The sequence below is a fragment of the Tamandua tetradactyla genome (genome assembly GCF_023851605.1).
Source record: "Tamandua tetradactyla isolate mTamTet1 chromosome 22 unlocalized genomic scaffold, mTamTet1.pri SUPER_22_unloc_4, whole genome shotgun sequence".
In the NCBI taxonomy this organism is placed as follows: Eukaryota; Metazoa; Chordata; class Mammalia; order Pilosa; family Myrmecophagidae; genus Tamandua; species Tamandua tetradactyla.
The window spans coordinates 16,753-35,025 of NW_027518254.1; the positions used below are offsets into that span (position 1 = coordinate 16,753).

Below are 18,273 nucleotides of genomic sequence, written 5' to 3' on the forward strand. Positions count from 1 at the left end.
GAATATTTTAGATGTTACTGGGAAAATTTTGTTCATTATCTTAAGGGAAACTAAATATTTGGGCTGTGCTTCCTATACCTGGATCCTCCAGTTCATCTACAAAGGCAGTATCTGCTGTATGACTTTATACACACTTTCTTTGAAAATCGAGAAATTCATGTGGAGATCAAAGTTAATATGTAAAGTTAAAGATTTCAGCTATAATGCAGTTTAAAACGTAAATTTTATGGATTAAAAGACAGCTTTTTTCAACTTTGCTTTTCAAATCAATTGAAGATTTTTTGTGTGCCTAAAAGAACAATAATATATATATTAGCAGCTGTGTTACTTAAATAAAGCTTATCTATTCTTTTCCCTGAAATCAAAATTGTTTCCCATTAAAATAAACTTAAAAAGCAGACCTTCCCAAAGCTTCTTCCAAATAGATGAGGGCTGCTTGCAGCTGATTTTGACTGACTGCTTCAAGAGACAGGCCCAGACGAGAGAACTCAGTGACGAATGGTGGCAGCAGTAGCTTGCTGGAGTGGCCTAACAAGCAGATAGTTGCCACAGTTTGAAATTCTGCTGAAAACACCTTGCTGCTGCCCAAGATCATTCACTGGTCAACATTTTCAGATCTAGTCAATACTAAATTGGGAATCCTTGGAAGGATGTCATTAAAGGGAAGGTTATAGCCTATTTACAACATTTCAAGCCATGACAAGAATTTGTTCCAGGATAAGTTAGCTTAGCTTAAGATGAAGAATATTTAGAGGAATATGGAAAAGAGGCAGGGAATATGTTTGAAACTGTTAGCAGGAAGAAAAGTTAGAAGGGAGATAAATGAGATGAATTTGTCTTCAAACTCTTTACAATGAAACATGACAGTGGACCATAACATATTCCTATGGTATAGCATTCATTACCTGAGCAAGATAGTGTGCAGCAAGAATGAAACAAGCAAATAGCAACTGGCAAATTATCAATAAAAATTTCAGGGTTATTTGTTTTCATATTTTCGTCATGCATATATCTACTTAAACTGTAGGAAAATAATTTACTTACAAATTGCTGTTAAATAAATAAAAGCGTGGAGACAGCTGCTGTTCCATAAAACATGGTACTGATATTGCAAGCCATGAGATTTGTGTGATTCTGTATGTTGGGCACTAAAACTGGTGGTAGCAAAAAGCCAACTGCTGCTCCAAGCTGTAAAATAAACAGTTCTGCTAAGAAGAGCAATTATCATAAAAGAAAAAAACATTAACAAATAATTGAACAAAAAGGGACAGCTAAAGTGCGTAAAGGTGCTTTGTGCTAGCACTATGTGCTAATATCTTTGTTACTATTGTACAGTAAAAGACAAATTACTGATAAATCTTCTTCCTACTAAACATTTACTGTGCTCCACTATCAGAATGACACTGCATAAAGATGTGTAAGATATAGCCCTTGACTTTTAGATATTTACAATCAAAAAGGGAATAATCATATGCAAAACAAGAATGGGAAATGACAACTTACACAATGGGAGAAAATACAAACAAATAACTGATAATGTTCTACTATCCAGAATGTGTAAAGAATTCTTACAATCCAACAACAAAAAGGCGAACAACCCATGGCAAAAAAAAAAAAAATGGCAAAGGACTTGAGACATTTCTCCAAAGAGGATACATAAATGGCAACAAGTATATGAAGAGATGCTCAACATCATTACTCATTAGGAAAATGCAAATCAAAACCACAGTGGTATACTGTTTACACTCATTATAGGATGGCTATAGTTAAACAGACACATATATACACACACAAGAGAAAACAACAAATGTTGAGGATGAGAAATCAGAACCCTCACACATTGCTGGTAGAAAATTAAGATGGTATAGCCACTGTGGAAAATAGTTTGGCAGTTCTTCAAAAACTTAGAAACACAGAATCACCATATGGCTCAGCAATTCCACTCCTAAGCATATACCCCCCAAACTGGAAATAGGTATTCAAATGCATTCTTGCATTCTTTTTTTTTTTTTACATTTTTTTATTAATTAAAAAAAATTAACTAACACAACATTTAGAAATCATTCCATTCTACATATGCAATCAGTAATTCTTAATATCATCACATAGATGTATGATCATCATTTCTTAGTACATATGCATCGATTTAGAAAAAGAAATAGCAAGACAACAAAAAGAAATAAAATGATAATATAGAGAAAAAATAAAAATAAAAAATACAAAAATATATAAGAAAAAAATAAAAACAAACTATAGCTCAGATGCAGCTTCATTCAGTGTTTTAACATAATTACATTACAATTAGGTAGTATTGTGCTGTCCATTTTTTTTTTTTTAGAAATCGTACCATTCTACATATGCAATCAGTAATTCTTAACATCATCACATAGATGCATGATCATCGTTTCTTAGTACATTTGCATCGGTTTAGAAAAACTAGCAATACAACCGAAAAAGATATACAATGTTAATATAGAGAAAAAAATAAAAGTAATAATAGTAAGAACAAAACAAAACAAAAAACAAAACAAAACAAAAACCTATAGCTTGGATGCAGCTTCATTCAGTGTTTTAACATGATTACTTTACAATTAGGTATTATTGTGCTGTCCATTTTTGAGTTTTTGTATCTAGTCCTATTGCAAAGTCTGTATCCCATCCGCTCCAATTACCCATTATGTTACCCTGTTTCTAACTCCTGCTGAATCTGTTACCAATGACATATTCCAAGTTTATTCTCGAGTGTCGATTCACATCATTGGGACCATACAGTATTTGTCTTTTAGTTTTTGGCTAGACTCACTCAGCATAATGTTCTCTAGGTCCATCCATGTTATTACATGCTTCATAAGTTTATCCTGCGTTAAAGCTGCATAATATTCCATTGTATGTATATACCACAGTTTGTTTAGCCACTCGTCTGTTGATGGACATTTTGGCTGTTTCCATCTCTTTGCAATTGTAAATAACGCTGCTATAAACATTGGTGTGCAAATGTCCGTTTGCGTTTTTGCCCTTAATTCCTTTGAGTAGATTCCCAGCAATGGTATTGCTGGGTCATACGGTAATTCTATATTCAGCTTTTTGAGGAACGCCAAACTGCCTTCCACAGTGGTTGCACCATTTGACATTCCCACCAACAGTGGATAAGTGTGCCTCTTTCACCGCATCCTCTCCAGCACTTGTCATTTTCTGTTTTGTTGATAATGGCCATTCTGGTGGGTGTGAGATGATATCTCATTGTGGTTTTGATTTGCATTTCTCTAATGGCCAGGGACATTGAGCATCTCTTCATGTGCCTTTTGGCCATTTGTATTTCCTCCTCTGAGAGCTGTCTATTCAAGTCTTTTTCCCATTTTGTAATTGGGTTGGCTGTCTTTTTGTTGTTGAGTTGAACAATCTCATTATAAATTCTGGATACTAGACCTTTATCTGATATGTCGTTTCCAAATATTGATTCCCATTGTGTAGGCCATCTTTCTACTTTCTTGATGAAGTTCTTTGATGCACAAAAGTGTTTAATTTTGAGGAGTTCCCATTTATTTATTTCCTTCTTCAGTGCTCTTGCTTTAGGTTTAAGGTCCATAAAACTGCCTCCAATTGTAAGATTCATAAGATATCTCCCTACATTTTCCTCTAACTGTTTTATGGTCTTAGACCTAATGTTTAGATCTTTGATCATTTTGAGTTAACTTTTGTGTAGGGTGTGAGATATGGGTCTTCTTTCATTCTTTTGCATATGGATATCCAGTTCTCTAGGCACCATTTATTGAAGAGACTGTTCTGTCCCAGGTGAGTTGGCTTGACTGCCTTATCAAAGATCAAATGTCCATAGATGAGAGGGTCTATATCTGAGCACTCTATTCGATTCCATTGGTCGATATATCTATCTTTATGCCAATACCATGCTGTTTTGACCTCTGTGGCTTCATAATATGCCTTAAAGTCAGGCAGTGCAAGACCTCCAGCTTCGTTTTTTTTCCTCAAGATGTTTTTAGCAATTCGGGGCACCCTGCCCTTCCAGATAAATTTGCTCATTGGTTTTTCTATTTCTGAAAAATAAGTTGTTGGGATTTTGATTGGTATTGCATTCAATCTGTAAATCAATTTAGGTAGGATTGACATCTTAACTATATTTAGTCTTCCAATCCATGACACGGTATGCCCTTCCATCTATTTAGGTCTTCTGTGATTTCTTTTGGCAGTTTTTTGTATTTTCTTTATAGGTTTTTTGTCTCTTTAGTTAAATTTATTCCTAGGTATTTTATTTTTTAGTTGCAATTGTAAATGGGATTCGTTTCTTGATTTCCCCCTCTGCTTGTTCATTGCAAGTGTATAGAAATGCTACAGATTTTTGAATGTTGATCTTCTAACCTGCTACTTTGCTGTACTCATTTATTAGCTCTAGTAGTTTTGTTGTGGATTTTTCCAGGTTTTCGACGTATAGTATCATATCGTCTGCAAACAGTGATAGTTTTACTTCTTCCTTTCCAATTTTGATGCCTTGTATTTCTTTTTCTTGTCTAATTGCTCTGGCTAGAACCTCCAACACAATGTTGAATAATAGTGGTGATAGTGGACATCCTTGTCTTGTTCCTGATCTTAGGGGAAAGTTTTCAGTTTTTCCCCATTGAGGATGATATTAGCTGTGGGTTTTTCATATATTCCCTCTATCATTTTAAGGAAGTTCCCTTGTATTCCTATCCTTTGAAGTGTTTTCAACAGGAAAGGATGTTGAATCTTGTCAAATGCCTTCTCTGCATCAATTGAGATGATCATGTGATTTTTCTGCTTTGATTTGTTGATATGGTGTATTACATTAATTGATTTTCTTATGTTGAACCATCCTTGCATACCTGGGATGAATCCTACTTGGTCATGATGTATAATTCTTTTAATGTGCTGTTGGATATGATTTGCTAGAATTTTATTGAGAATTTTTGCATCTATATTCATTAGAGAGATTGGCCTGTATTTTCTTTTTTTGTAATATCTTTGCCTGGTTTTGGTATGAGGGTGATGTTGGCTTCATAGAATGAATTAGGTAGTTTTCCCTCCGCTTTGATTTTTTTGAAGAGTTTGAGGAGAGTTGGTACTAATTCTTTCTGGAATGTTTGATAGAATTCACATGTGAAGCCGTCTGGTCCTGGACTTTTCTTTTTAGGAAGCTTTTGAATGACTGATTCAATTTATTTACTTGTGATTCGTTTGTTGAGGTCATCTATGTCTTCTTGAGTCAAAGTTGGTTGTTCATGTCTTTCCAGGAACCCGTCCATTTCCTCTAAATTGTTGTATTTATTAGCGTAAAGTTGTTCATAGTATCCTGTTATTACCTCCTTTATTTCTGTGAGGCCAGTAGTTATGTCTCCTCTTCCATTTCTGATCTTATTTATTTGCATCCTCTCTCTTCTTCTTTTTGTCAATCTTGTTAAGGGCCCATCAATCTTATTGATTTTCTCATAGAACCAACTTCTGGCCTCATTAATTTTCTCTATTGTTTTCAAGTTTTCAATTTCATTTATTTCTGCTCTAATCTTTGTTATTTCTTTCCTTTTACTTGCTTTGGGATTAGTTTGCTGTTCTTTCTCCAGTTCTTCCAAGTGGACAGTTAATTCCTGCATTTTTGCCTTTTCTTCTTTTCTGATATAGGCATTTAGGGCAATAAATTTCCTCTTAGCACTGCCTTTGCTGCGTCCCATAAGTTTTGATATGTTGTGTTTTCATTTTCATTCGCCTCGAGGTATTTGCTAATTTCTCTAGCAATTTCTTCTTTGACCCACTCGTTGTTTAGGAGTGTGTTGTTGAGACACCACGTATTTGTGAATTTTCTGGCACTCCGCCTAGTATTGATTTCCAACTTCATTCCTTTATGATCCGAGAAAGTGTTGTGTATGATTTCAATCTTTTTAAATTTGTTAAGACTTGCTTTGTGACCCAGCATATGGTCTATCTTTGAGAATGATCCATGAGCACTTGAGAAAAAGGTGTATCCTGCTGTTGTGGGATGTAATGTCCTATAAATGTCTGTTAAGTCTAGCTCATTTATAGTAATATTCAGATTCTCTATTTCTTTATTGATCCTCTGTCTAGATGTTCTGTCCATTGATGAGAGTGGTGAATTGAAGTCTCCAACTATTATGGTATATGAGTCTATTTCCCTTTTCAGTGTTTGCAGTGTATTCCTCACGTTTTTGGGGCATTCTGGTTCAGTGTGTAAATATTTATGATTGTTATGTCTTCTTGTTTAATTGTTCCTTTTATTAGTATATAGTGTCCTTCTTTGTCTCTTTCAACTGTTTTACATTTGAAGTCTAATTTGTTGGATATTAGTATAGCCACTCCTGCTCTTTTCTGGTTGTTATTTGCATGAAATATCTTTTCCCAACCTTTCACTTTCAACCTATGTTTATCTTTGGGTCTAAGATGTGTTTCCTGTAGACAGCATATAGAAGGATCCTGTTTTTTAATCCATTCTGCCATTCTATGTCTTTTGATTGGGGAATTCAGTCCATTGACATTCAGTGTTATTACTGTTTGGATAATATTTTCCTCTAACATTTTGCCTTTTGTATTATATATATCATATCTGATTTTCCTTCTTTCTACACTCTTCTCCATACCTCTCTCTTCTGTCTTTTTGTATCTGACTCTAGTGCTCCCTTTAGTATTTCTTGCAGAGCTGGTCTCTTGGTCACAAATTCTCTCAGTGACTTTTTGTCTGAGAATGTTTTAATTTCTCCCTCATTTCTGAAGGATAATTTTGCTGGATATAGGAGTCTTGGTTGGCAGTTTTTCTGTTTTAGTAATTTAAATATATCGTCCCACTGTCTTCTAGCTTCCATGGTTTCTGCTGAGAAATCTACACATAGTCTTATTGGGTTTCCCTTGTATGTGATGGATTGTTTTTCTCTTGCTGCTTTCAAGATCCTCTCTTTCTCTTTGACCTCTGACATTCTAACTAGTAAGTGTCTTGGAGAACGCCTATTTGGGTCTAATCTCTTTGGGGTGCGCTGCACTTCTTGGATCTGTAATTTTAGGTCTTTCATAAGAGTTGGGAAATTTTCAGTGATAATTTCTTCCATTAGTTTTTCTCCTCCTTTTCCCTTCTCTTCTCCTTCTGAGACACCCACAACACGTATATTTGTGCGGTTCATATTGTCCTTGAGTTCCCTGATACCCTGTTCAAATTTTTCCATTCTTCTCCCGATAGTTTCTGTTTCTTTTTAGAATTCAGATGTTCCATCCTCCAAATCACAATTCTATCTTCTGTCTCTTTAAATCTATCATTGTAGGTATCCATTGTTTTTTCCATCTTTTCTACTTTATCCTTAACTTCCATAAGTTCTGTGATTTGTTTTTTCAGTTTTTCTATTTCTTCTTTATGTTTAGCCCATGTCCTCTTCATGTCCTCCCTCAATTTATCGATTTCCTTTTTGAGGAGGTTTTCCATTTCTGTTCATATATTCAGCATTAGTTGTCTCAGCTCTTGTATCTCATTTGAACTATTGGTTTGTTCCTTTGACTGGGCCATATTCTCAATCTTCTGAGTGTGGACCGTTATCTTCTGCTGCTGGCGTCTGGGCATTTAGTCAGATTTCCCTGGGTGTTGGACCCAACAAGGTTGTAAGATTTTTCTGTGAAATCTCTGGGTTCTGTTTTTCTTATCCTGCTCAGTAGGTGGCGCTCGTGGCACACGTTTGTCTCACGTGTTTGGATTGGATCCCCCCGGTCACCAATCTCTGTGGCCTGGGGATTTCCGATCCAATTCTCTCCGGTGGTTCAGGGGGCCACGTGTGGTGTGGGCGTCAGCCGCCGCGGCTTGAGGGGACCCTGTGGCTGGTCGCCGGCCACAGCTGGCCCGGGGAATTCACCACCGGACCAGGAAGTCGCTCGCGGGGAGGGGCGTTGGTCACCAGCCGCCGTGGCCTGGGGAATTCCCCACCGGACCAGGAAGCCGCCCACGAGTGAGGGCCACCGCGGCTTGGATAGCCCTCTGATCCGAGACTCGTAGCCGCGGACTCGAAGACGAGACTCGAAGCCGCCCGCAAAAGAGGGGCGCCGGCCGCCTTGGCTTGGGAAACTTGCCTCTCCGAGCCTCCCAGCCGGCCTGAGAAGAAGGGAGGGAGTAGCTCCGGCCACCGCAGCTGCTGCTGCTCAGGAAATCGCACCGCTCGGGGATCTCACCGCAGCCGAGTCTCGCAGTCAGACTAGCCAGTCCAGACTGGGGTACGCTGTGTGTCCATTCCCTGCCGTAGCCCTGGGAGCTGTTCTGCACTGTTTCAGTTCACCTAGTAGTTGCTTTGGAGGAGGAGGAACTAAGACACATGTACCTTACTAAGCCACCATCTTGGCCCCCCCCGGGAGTTCTCCAGTTGGAGCTATTTCAATCAGTGGTTGCTAAAAAATGTTCACAGCAACATTTTGTTGAGGAAAGAAGAAAGGAGATGCTTAGTGTTATCATTCTCTTCTGAAGATCCACTCTATTCACCATTCCTTGATCATTCATCCAAATCCAGGTGAATCTGCTCCCCAGGCTTCAAATCTTTCCATATATTCTGTTTTAGTTTGCAATCTCCCAGAATGCAATATACCAGAACTGGAATGGCTTAACTCAAGGAAAGTCGAGGTGTTATTTGTGACTGGTATTGGCTGGTCCCTTGCTCCTGGGCTCTGTTGCTTTCAGCCTCTGTTCCTGTAAGCATTCCCCATTTTGCTTCCCCAGGGTGGACTTTCATCTCTCAGATTCCCTTGGCTCTCTCCTGGTTCTGTTTTGCTTAACATCTCATGGCAACATCTGCTGGGCTCCAAATATCTCAAAACATCTGCAGCACTGCTCTCCAAGTATTGGCATTTGTGTTAGCTCTGCTCTGAAGTTTTTATCAGCTCTGTAGTTTCCATTCTTGCATTCTTGATTACTAATATTCATAGCAGCACTATTCACAACAGCCAAAAGACAGCTATGACCCGAACGTCCACAGACAGAAAAATGAATAAAAATGTGGTATATACACACACACACACAAACACACACACACACACACACACAATGAAATATTATTCAGCCATAAAAAGGAATGAAGTATCGATACATGCTACAATGTGGATGAACCTCTAAAATATTATGCTAAGTGAAAGAAGCTAGACACTATTGATTTATTAATATGTAGAATAGGTAAATCTATAGAGACAGAAAGCAGAGTAATGGTTGCCAGGAACTGTGGGGAGGAGAGATTGGGAAGTGACTGCTTAATGGATACTGGGTCTTCATTGGGGGTCATGAAATGTTTTGGAGCTAAGGAAGAGGTGATGGTTGCACAACACTGTGAATGTACTAAATTCCACTGAACCGTAAGAAGTGGCTAATTTCACATTATTTGAATTTTACCACACACAAAAAAATTAGGCTGAATATGGTCACTGCAACAAGATAAGTAAAATCGAAGTATTGGGAGGTTCAATGGAGAGACATATCAGATTCTTTTGAGAGTAGAAGCAAGGAGGAAGGGCCCAAGAATGATTTAAAGAAGGATAAGTAGAGACAGTCATCTTTACTAAATATTCCATTTGCTCCCTTACAAAAAGCTGGACAGAAACAAACTTACCAAAGAGTAGGGGTACGATCAATTCTGTGATGAGGAGTGGGGAGACCATAAAATTTATCATCAATAAAATACATTGTTTGGAGTAAAAGGGGCTCCATTAATAATTATGCTGGACAAGAGGTACATACCTGGACTATGGTCACCCTAGCTGGGACACATGTTCACCCTAGGTAAAGGAGTACTCTGGAGGAACATCTTGCACAGATTTGGGGTTCAGGAAAATTTTATGGAGGAGCAAAGATCTGAAGAAATTGGAATTAGCCAAGTGAAGCAGAAGTGTTCCAAGCCAAGGGCACATTATGTACAAAGGCCAGGAAGCAGAGAGTCTGACCTTGCAACAAACAGTATATAGTATATAGTACAGCTCAGAGAAGAGAAATAGCATGGGGAATGGGAGCTGCAGAGAGAGTTGAAGCTGAAGACTTGACAGGATACAAATCCAGAGGGTCTCACAGGTCACATGAGAGCTTGAATTTTATCCCAGGACCACTGCAGGGACAAGGGAGTAACCTTGAACAGACATGCATCATCAGGAAGACACAGAGGATAAATGTGGAGAATGGAAGGAAGAAAGCAAAGTTCACAGGTAGGTAGACTGGTTAGCAAGCTCTACATGAGAGCTGAAGACCAAGCCTAGCTAGGCAGTAGAAATGAAGAGAAATGAGACAGGAGGTAAGGTAAACTTTGAATGGTGGGTTCCTATGAGATATAAAAGTGGAGATATCTAGATGGCCAGTATTTATGCGTTTGAAACTCATTCATTTTTCAACAATTTTTTTTATGGGGAGCCTACAGTGTACCTAGCACTATTATAAATGCTGGGGATACAGTTCTGTACATTCAGACCACATGGCTATTTTCATAAAACTTACAATCTAATGGTGGAGAACGGAGAAAAGTAAGAAATAACAATAAACACAAAAACATAAAACATATGACAATAAGCATACCAGATATGATAAGCACTATATGGAGAATTAAAGTAGAAAGATATAACAAGAGAGTGCTTAGGCAATTCTAAATGGGATCATGAGGAAATATGGTTGAATGATATTTAAAATGAATTTAAGCTGACCTGAGGTACAATATGGATGTAGTCATGTGATCCCAGCCAGAGAACATTCTAGAAATTGAAAAAATCTCCCAGAATCCAAAAACTGCCTTTTGCAAATATGCCAGTGGCAAAAATAAAACCTACACAAGTCTCATTCACTTGGCGTTGTCAAGTTTTCTATAATGTTAGGCATCTAAGGGCCAACAGTTATGTATTTTATAGGTAATTTCCAAAGTAGGATTACAAGGCGCTTACTATAAACTGGTTTTCAAAGCGCTGTCCTCAGAAAGAAGTTTAAAACCGTTTTTAATCCAAGTCGGCCACAGACCTTACGACTACTCATTTCCTCTACCTCATTTGTTCACCAAATCCTCCTGAGCGTCCATCCGTATTCCTACCTCACACCGCCTAGGGCGTTTTCTTAAGGACCAGATTTTCACTAACAACCGCAGTCCTTACCTGATTGCCCAGCACGGCGGTGGCGCAGGCTGTGGACACCTCCTTGGGTCCAAACCAAACTGAGGCCATGCAGGAGGGTAACCCGAGGATGAACACCTGGGCCATGGAGCACAGGCACTGGCCCAGCATGGTGACCCAGAAGAGATACTGCTGCACGCTGCTGCACCTGATCCAGGCACCCACGCAGTTGAGGCCGGAGCCCAGCAAGGCGGTGACCCGCAGGCCCTTGGTGTCCAGGAGCCAGGTGGCCGGGAAGATGAGGGGCACGTAGGCCAGCATGTACACCACGGACAGCCAGTCCATGTGCAAGGAGGAGACTCCGTAGAAACCCTCAAAGACGTTGCTGATGATGCTGTACTGGATCCACTGAAAGGCGTTCACCAGCGAGTACAGGCTGAAGATCAGGAGCACCAAAAAGCGCGCGTGGAGAGTGCCGTCCGGGGCCCTGGGGGGCGCTCGATCCTAGGGGTCTCCTCCCCAGGGTCTGTGAGCAGCAGGCAGGCCCGGGTCTCCTCCTCCGGGGCCAGTGGCATCTGCGACTCACCCACGGCTCCCAAGGCAGCCCCGGAGCTGTCCCGGGATACCCCATTCAGAGCCAGGCAGCCGGCTTTGGGCCCATCCTGCGGCTGTGAGCTCACGCCCACGATAGGCGCGTCCCCCGGTACCCGCAGGTATCCGTTCGCGTGCGGGAGCCCGGGCGCCGCCGCCGCCTCCTCCTCATCGTCCGGCCACGCCACGTCCCTGGGCCTCCGGGGCCACTTTGCGTCCCAATCCTCCTCCCCAGCCCTGCACCTCCGGAACGCCGTATGCCCCACCCCTTACCCTTTCCAGCGCCTCCTTCCCAGTCCGCTGAGACTGCAGTACGCCGCAAACGACAGTCCTCCGCTGGACGCAGCCGGCAAACCCTTCCTCCTCACTCCCCGCACTCTCACCAGGCTCCACCCAGAGCAAGGGACCCACTCGGCGGCTCGCCGGCCAATCAGCGAGCTACCCCGACTGGCGCGCAGCCAATCTGGAGAGCTTTCGTGGGGGACTGGCGGGAGTACGGTCCTCCCTTGGCCCTGGAGGAGCGCTTTCTTCTGCCTGAGGATGGGGTGGTCCAGCCTTCCACGCGTGGACAGCTGCTGGGCAACGCGGGAACGAGGCAGGGGAGAACGGGAGGGCAAACAAAGAGGCAGACTTCACCGTCACTACTAAGAGGTGCTCCCAGAGGACCCCAAAGTCTTAGACGCAGGCGAAAGGTGAACTTGGCCTCTCGTGCCGAGAGCAGCGGTCAGGCAAGGTCGACCCTTCCTTTAACACAGCCAGAACCGTATCTCATAGGTCCGTACTGCCTCGGCAGAGAAAATAACACCAGAAAGCCTTCCAATCCAGATAAAGAAAGGGGTTTCGTCAGAAATGTGCCCCTGTGAAGTTGGAATTCCCCTACCCCCGCTCTGCTGCCTTGAGTGAGATCAGGTCTCTGCATTCTCTGTTCCTCAAATACGTCTAGTTAATGTTTACTGGACACGCATGTACAGGGGCTTAGTAGGTTCCAGGTACCAAATTAGCTCTGAACGTTATGTGCCAGAAACTGTCGTGGGTCCTAGGAAGCACACGTGGCTCCTGGCAGGTCTTCCTGGACACAGTTTAAAGCTATCCCCACTGCTTGTTGGGAAGCAATTTAGAAAGAGACCCAAATATCCATTATTAAAGTGAGACTAGAACTAGGAGTTGTTGATAGGCATTCTCACTATGGATTTAATCTTTTTTTGAAACGTTTTAGTGAAATGAATTTATTTAAAAAGATCATAAAGTTTAACATTGAGAAAGATAAAAAAAAGGCCTACAGGATTTTAAATTGGCAAATACAAAAATGATTGGCTGTAAACAGTATAAAAATATATTTTCCAGTCCCCAAGAAGAACATAATTTAAGAATAGCAATTACAAAACTTTTGTATAGCAAGGGCATTTCTCTTATAATTCTTAAGAACCATTCCAAACATTGTAAGAAATATAACAAACCAAATTTACTAGCGCTATTAAGAAGTAATTATTTTAAATTTGTTTGCCCTTTTCGGTTAACCATGGTTTTTTAGTCCCAACTTTTGTTTGAACTTTTTATTTACCATAATGGTCCAAATGTATTGAATTTATTGAGTTTGCCCTTTTCTGTGCCCAACAGTGGATTTTAGTCTCATGTTTTTTTAAAAAAACTTTATTCTCCATAATAGTTTTTTCGCTCCTAATTCCTTCCACAATGCAAATAGTTAAAGGGAGACTAACCAGTCATTCCATAACAAAGAATGTGAAAGAAGGTTCTAGAGTGACCAAAACCACTAGTGAACGTAATATCTTTCTAAAAAGACAAGAATTAAGTAGACAGTTAAAAGACCCAATGCTGTGCCAACAGAACAAATGGAGGGCAAACATCAGAACAAGCTGAGATTAAGCTCAATGCCAACATGCTATTCATACGTGTGAAGTCAACTGAGTATATGTCCATCCAACTTAACTAAGCCCAGTGCATGGGGTGGGGACCCTGAGGTAGCCCAGATGGTTTGCTGTGAATTCCAGCTAGATCTAGATGATATTTAAAATGATAATGGTACCCTTTGATGCAAAATTTCAGAACTTGCTCATCGCAAACTAGTTATCTTTGAACCAGTCTTTCTTTTTGGACCCAATATCCAAACTATTTCTGCTTTCTTAGATGACATGACCAGTAAACACCATATCCATGTGGGTAGCATCACCATTAACACTAGCATCCAAATTCTAATACAAATCGATAGGGTCCTGAGTCAGTAAGACAGAGCAGAAGCTCTATCTGGCATATTGACCAGTTTCTGAGAACCACGTTAGGAACATTCCTGTAGGTGAAACCCATCTACAACATCCAAATGGCAGTTGAGAAACTACAGAAATGATGGGATCATTAAATTGTACAGTTGGAAATGTGATTCCATTATTTCAGATAGATATCCTTGCCTGGAGTCTTCCACCAAAGTACTAAAGGACCTGATGCATGGACTCATCACTTACTAGTGAGCAAAAATCTAGAAGGACAAGAAAGTTTGTGGGCCACTTGATCAGGAAGATGTGATCCCAAGTACCCTATTTGTTTGGCTCAATGACCGCCTGCTAGCAATAAGAAATTTTTCCAAATTATCAGAACTTGTTATGAAATCTCTCGAGAGTGGTTTGACTACTGTTTTATACTGTTAACAATATTAATCTGGACAGGATTTCATGATATTCATTTCCTTAAAAAGGTTTCCTCCAAAGAGAAAATAGCAATGCCTATGTAAGAGGCAGGACCCAAAAGATACTGCTGCACACACTGTGCAATTTAAAGGGCCCAAGCAGGTGCATGTGGGTCAGTAGTAGAATGCTCACCTTCCATGCAGGAGACCCGGATTCAATTCCTGGACCATGCACTGCTAACCCCCCCAACCCTGAAAAAAAGGGCCCAAGAATCTGGCCCACTGACAACATGAAAGAGGGAGAGCCAGAGGTTCACCTCTGCCAGATGCACTTTATGGATTGTTGTGATAAGGAGACGGAAAAGGAAGCATGGGCATCTTGAATAGATTTTTTAAAAGGCCTCAATGACTGATTTTTAATTTTTTAATACTTTTATTGACAAATCTTCACTCACATACAGTCCATACATGGCATACAATCAGTAGTTCACAATGTCATCAAATAGTCATGTATTCATCACCATGATCATTTTTAGAACACTTGCATCACTCCAGAAAAAACTCATACATACCCCTTACCCCTCCTTCTCATTGATCACTAGTATTTCCATCTACCCAATTTATTTTACCCCATATCACCGCCATTATTTACTTATTTTTTATCCATATTTTTTTTTACTCATCTGTCCAAATCCTGGATAAAAGGAGCATCAGATACAAGCTTTTCACAATCACAGGGTCACACTGTGAAAGTTACATGTTTATACAATCTTATTCAAGAATCAAGGCTATTGGGACACACTTGATCAGTTTCAAGTACTCCCTTCCAGTACACAATAAACTAAAAAGGGATATCTATATATGTGTAAGAATAACCTCCAGAATAACCTCTCAACTCTGTTTGAAATCTCTCAGCCACTGACACTTTATTTTGAATGACTGACTTCTTAGCTGGGGTGTTAAAAACACGACTGGGTCCAAAGAAAACACCAAAGAGAACCTAGTGGCGCTGTACTAGTTTAAGTAGAAATAATCAGATCCAACAGACAACAGGGGAATGGACCATTTTCTAAATCAGAGTGTGAATTCATCTCTTCAGATACTTGATAAGTGGCTGAGGTCTGTTTTTATAATTACTTTCACTGTATTGGACAAAAGATTTATCTTTCTTATCTTTGGTCCTTAGGCCTGATATCAGTTTGTTCAATATTACTATGTGTTGTATTTTATAACAATTTTTAAAGAAATTGATATCATCAACAGTGATAGTGTGGTATAAATATGGGGTTAATTATGTTGTTTTTACACACAAAATGCCAACATCTCCCATATGTTTTATTTTAAGCTATACAAAGTTCTTAGAAAAAGTTAGTAATAATTATCCTAAAAGGTTGCAAAGTAATTTTAAGGGTGAGTGAGATACAATAAACCTGGGTATTATATTTTAAGGGAAAAAAAGCCTAGAACAACATTTTAAATATTGATCTCTTAAGTATACATTAAATTTCAGTGAACAGAACATAATGTGGTCTATTTAGTTTCTTTTACTAATGAAGAAACTCATAAGTAAGCAAGTTAATTTAAAGATGAAAACTGGAAAAAACTCTTAAGCCTCACTATGGGTAGTCTTAGCCTCCCCACTACAGAAATAAGCTTCCTAAGTGCAAGCCTCAAAATCAAGGGCTTGGCCTATTTTATTGGAAGTCACGTGGGGTTTCCCAGATGAGGAAGTTTAATAGATCCTTTTTTTTTTTTTATCTTCAGACCTCCAATGAACTCTACCAATACTATTTTTTTTTTTTGGTCTATCAATATGTTTTAATTATCAGCCCACCATGGTCTGAGATGTATCCTGGTGTTATATTAAGCTATACAGAATTACAAGGCCTCATTTCCGTTCTGGACTCCAGAATTTAGGTTATTTAAATGAGCTACCCAGACAGGTTGATTGAGATTGTGTTTTACAGAAAATTTAGGTTCTACATAATAAACCTCTCTGCCTTTGGTCTCATACAGTAGGTGAAGGTCTAGAGTACATACGTTATCACCTTTAACCCTGTATTCTGATTTACTTTAGTCCCAGCCAGACTTTTGAAAATTGTTTTTAACTCTAAGTGAAGACTCATCTCTTTTTTAGTTACTTTATTACTGTATATAGCTATGCTAACTTTCAAGGCTGCAGCATTCCATTTCTTGGTTTTTAGGTGTCACAAAATTACTCACAGTTCCAGGGAAATACCAGCTGATACACATATAGCTCAGTGTCTCAGAATCTAGAAATACACTTAAAACTTCAGAATAAGTATGGCTGCTATAAGGGTTTACAATCTAGGCTCCAATTTCTTATAAGTATATTCTGGAAGAGACCTTAGCATATTTATTCTTTTCTTTCTGGTTATTTTGCACAATACATTGTCCCCAAGGTTTATTCAGTTGGTTGCATGCCTCTCAATGTCCTTCCTTTTTGTTACCACACCATATTACATTATCTAAATGTATCCACACTATATTCCATCATATGAATGTATCCCAGGTCACATTCTGCTTCTCAGTCATTGTACCCTTCAGCTCCCTCCGTCTACTGGGCATCATGGACAAGTCCAAAATAAACAAACCATGTCTTACAATATTCTCACTTGATTGTACAATCAGCAGCACTCTCAGTTTTAGACACTTTCATTGATCCATACCAACAAAGTACTGACAAACACAGTGTCACCAAATATTAAATCAAAACTACCCCTTATCAGGTGGGTCGTTGTGGCTCAGCAGGCAGAGTTCTCGCCTGCCATGCCAGAGACCTGGCTTTGATTCATGATGCCTGCCCATGCAAAAAAAAAAAAAGTAAAACTACCCCTTATCACTTGTCCAGCTCCCCCAATTAGTTGCCCTTAGTAGGGCTATGGTACTGCTGATGTCTCCCTGTTAACTATTGGCCATAGTTTTAGTTTTCCCCCATAGTCCTCTACTATTGAATCTTTGTCCACTATCAAACCTTGAAATAGTTCATGTGAGAACTTTTTAAAATTGTAGATGTAATCAGTGGGATACATGGCACTATACATCCCCTTTCAATCATATTCACCTTCAATATGGCAATGTTATGTATAACCCCACTCATCAGTTACCATCACTTCTATCCGTTCCCTTGCATTTAGGTTAAACCTCATTGGGTGGCCTTTCCCCTATCTCTAGCTTCTGTGCACATCTAGGCTATGTACAGTTTCTGTCACATACGGGTCTTTGTCTTCTTTTATAATTCAACTGTTTAAACATTTGAGAATCATTTTGAGCTTGGTTTGTACAAAAACAGGTCTTGGTCTGTACAAACCTCTTGGCCACAGTTTGGGCAACTGTTAGACTGAAACACAATTTCATTATCTTCCTTGTAGGCAATGTTGATTACCAAGATTTTTACTCCAGAGGGCCTTTCTAGTCAGTTGCACATACATTTTATTTGTTTAAACTGAAACCAAGTTCTCCCTCATGATGAATTTTTCAACCCATTATCACTATTTTCAGAATATTTTTACTTTTTCAGGGGCAGAAATTTCCAGTTTTTTACACTGTTTGTCTATTTTAAGCCTGTTTGAAATATTATCAGTGAGCGCTGTAACATACATACATGTATATATACACACACAAACACACATATATTTTAGCTAGCTGATTAGAAATAGAATCAATATAAATTAAGGTAAAATAACATTTAGACTGACTGATAAAAAGTTGAATCTTAGAGTTACAAAATCAGAAGGATTATTTTTGGATATTAAATTACATGGCTGATCTTTTTTTTAATTTTCAGCATGTAATTCCATTTTGTACTTTTTAAAAATTTAATCTTATGAAGTTATATTCATACACATACAATCCATCCAAAGAATACAATCAATGATTTGCAATATCATCACATTGTTGGGTATTCATCACCATGATCATTTTTAGAACATTTGCATCACTCCAGGAAA

At 39.4% G+C, this 18,273-nt stretch overlaps 1 pseudogene; it reads right to left on the minus strand.

The window, feature by feature from the left end:
• Positions 1–407: 407 nt before the first annotated feature.
• LOC143673021 (choline/ethanolamine transporter FLVCR1-like) lies at positions 408–11,894 on the minus strand (annotated as a pseudogene).
• Positions 11,895–18,273: the final 6,379 nt, after the last annotated feature.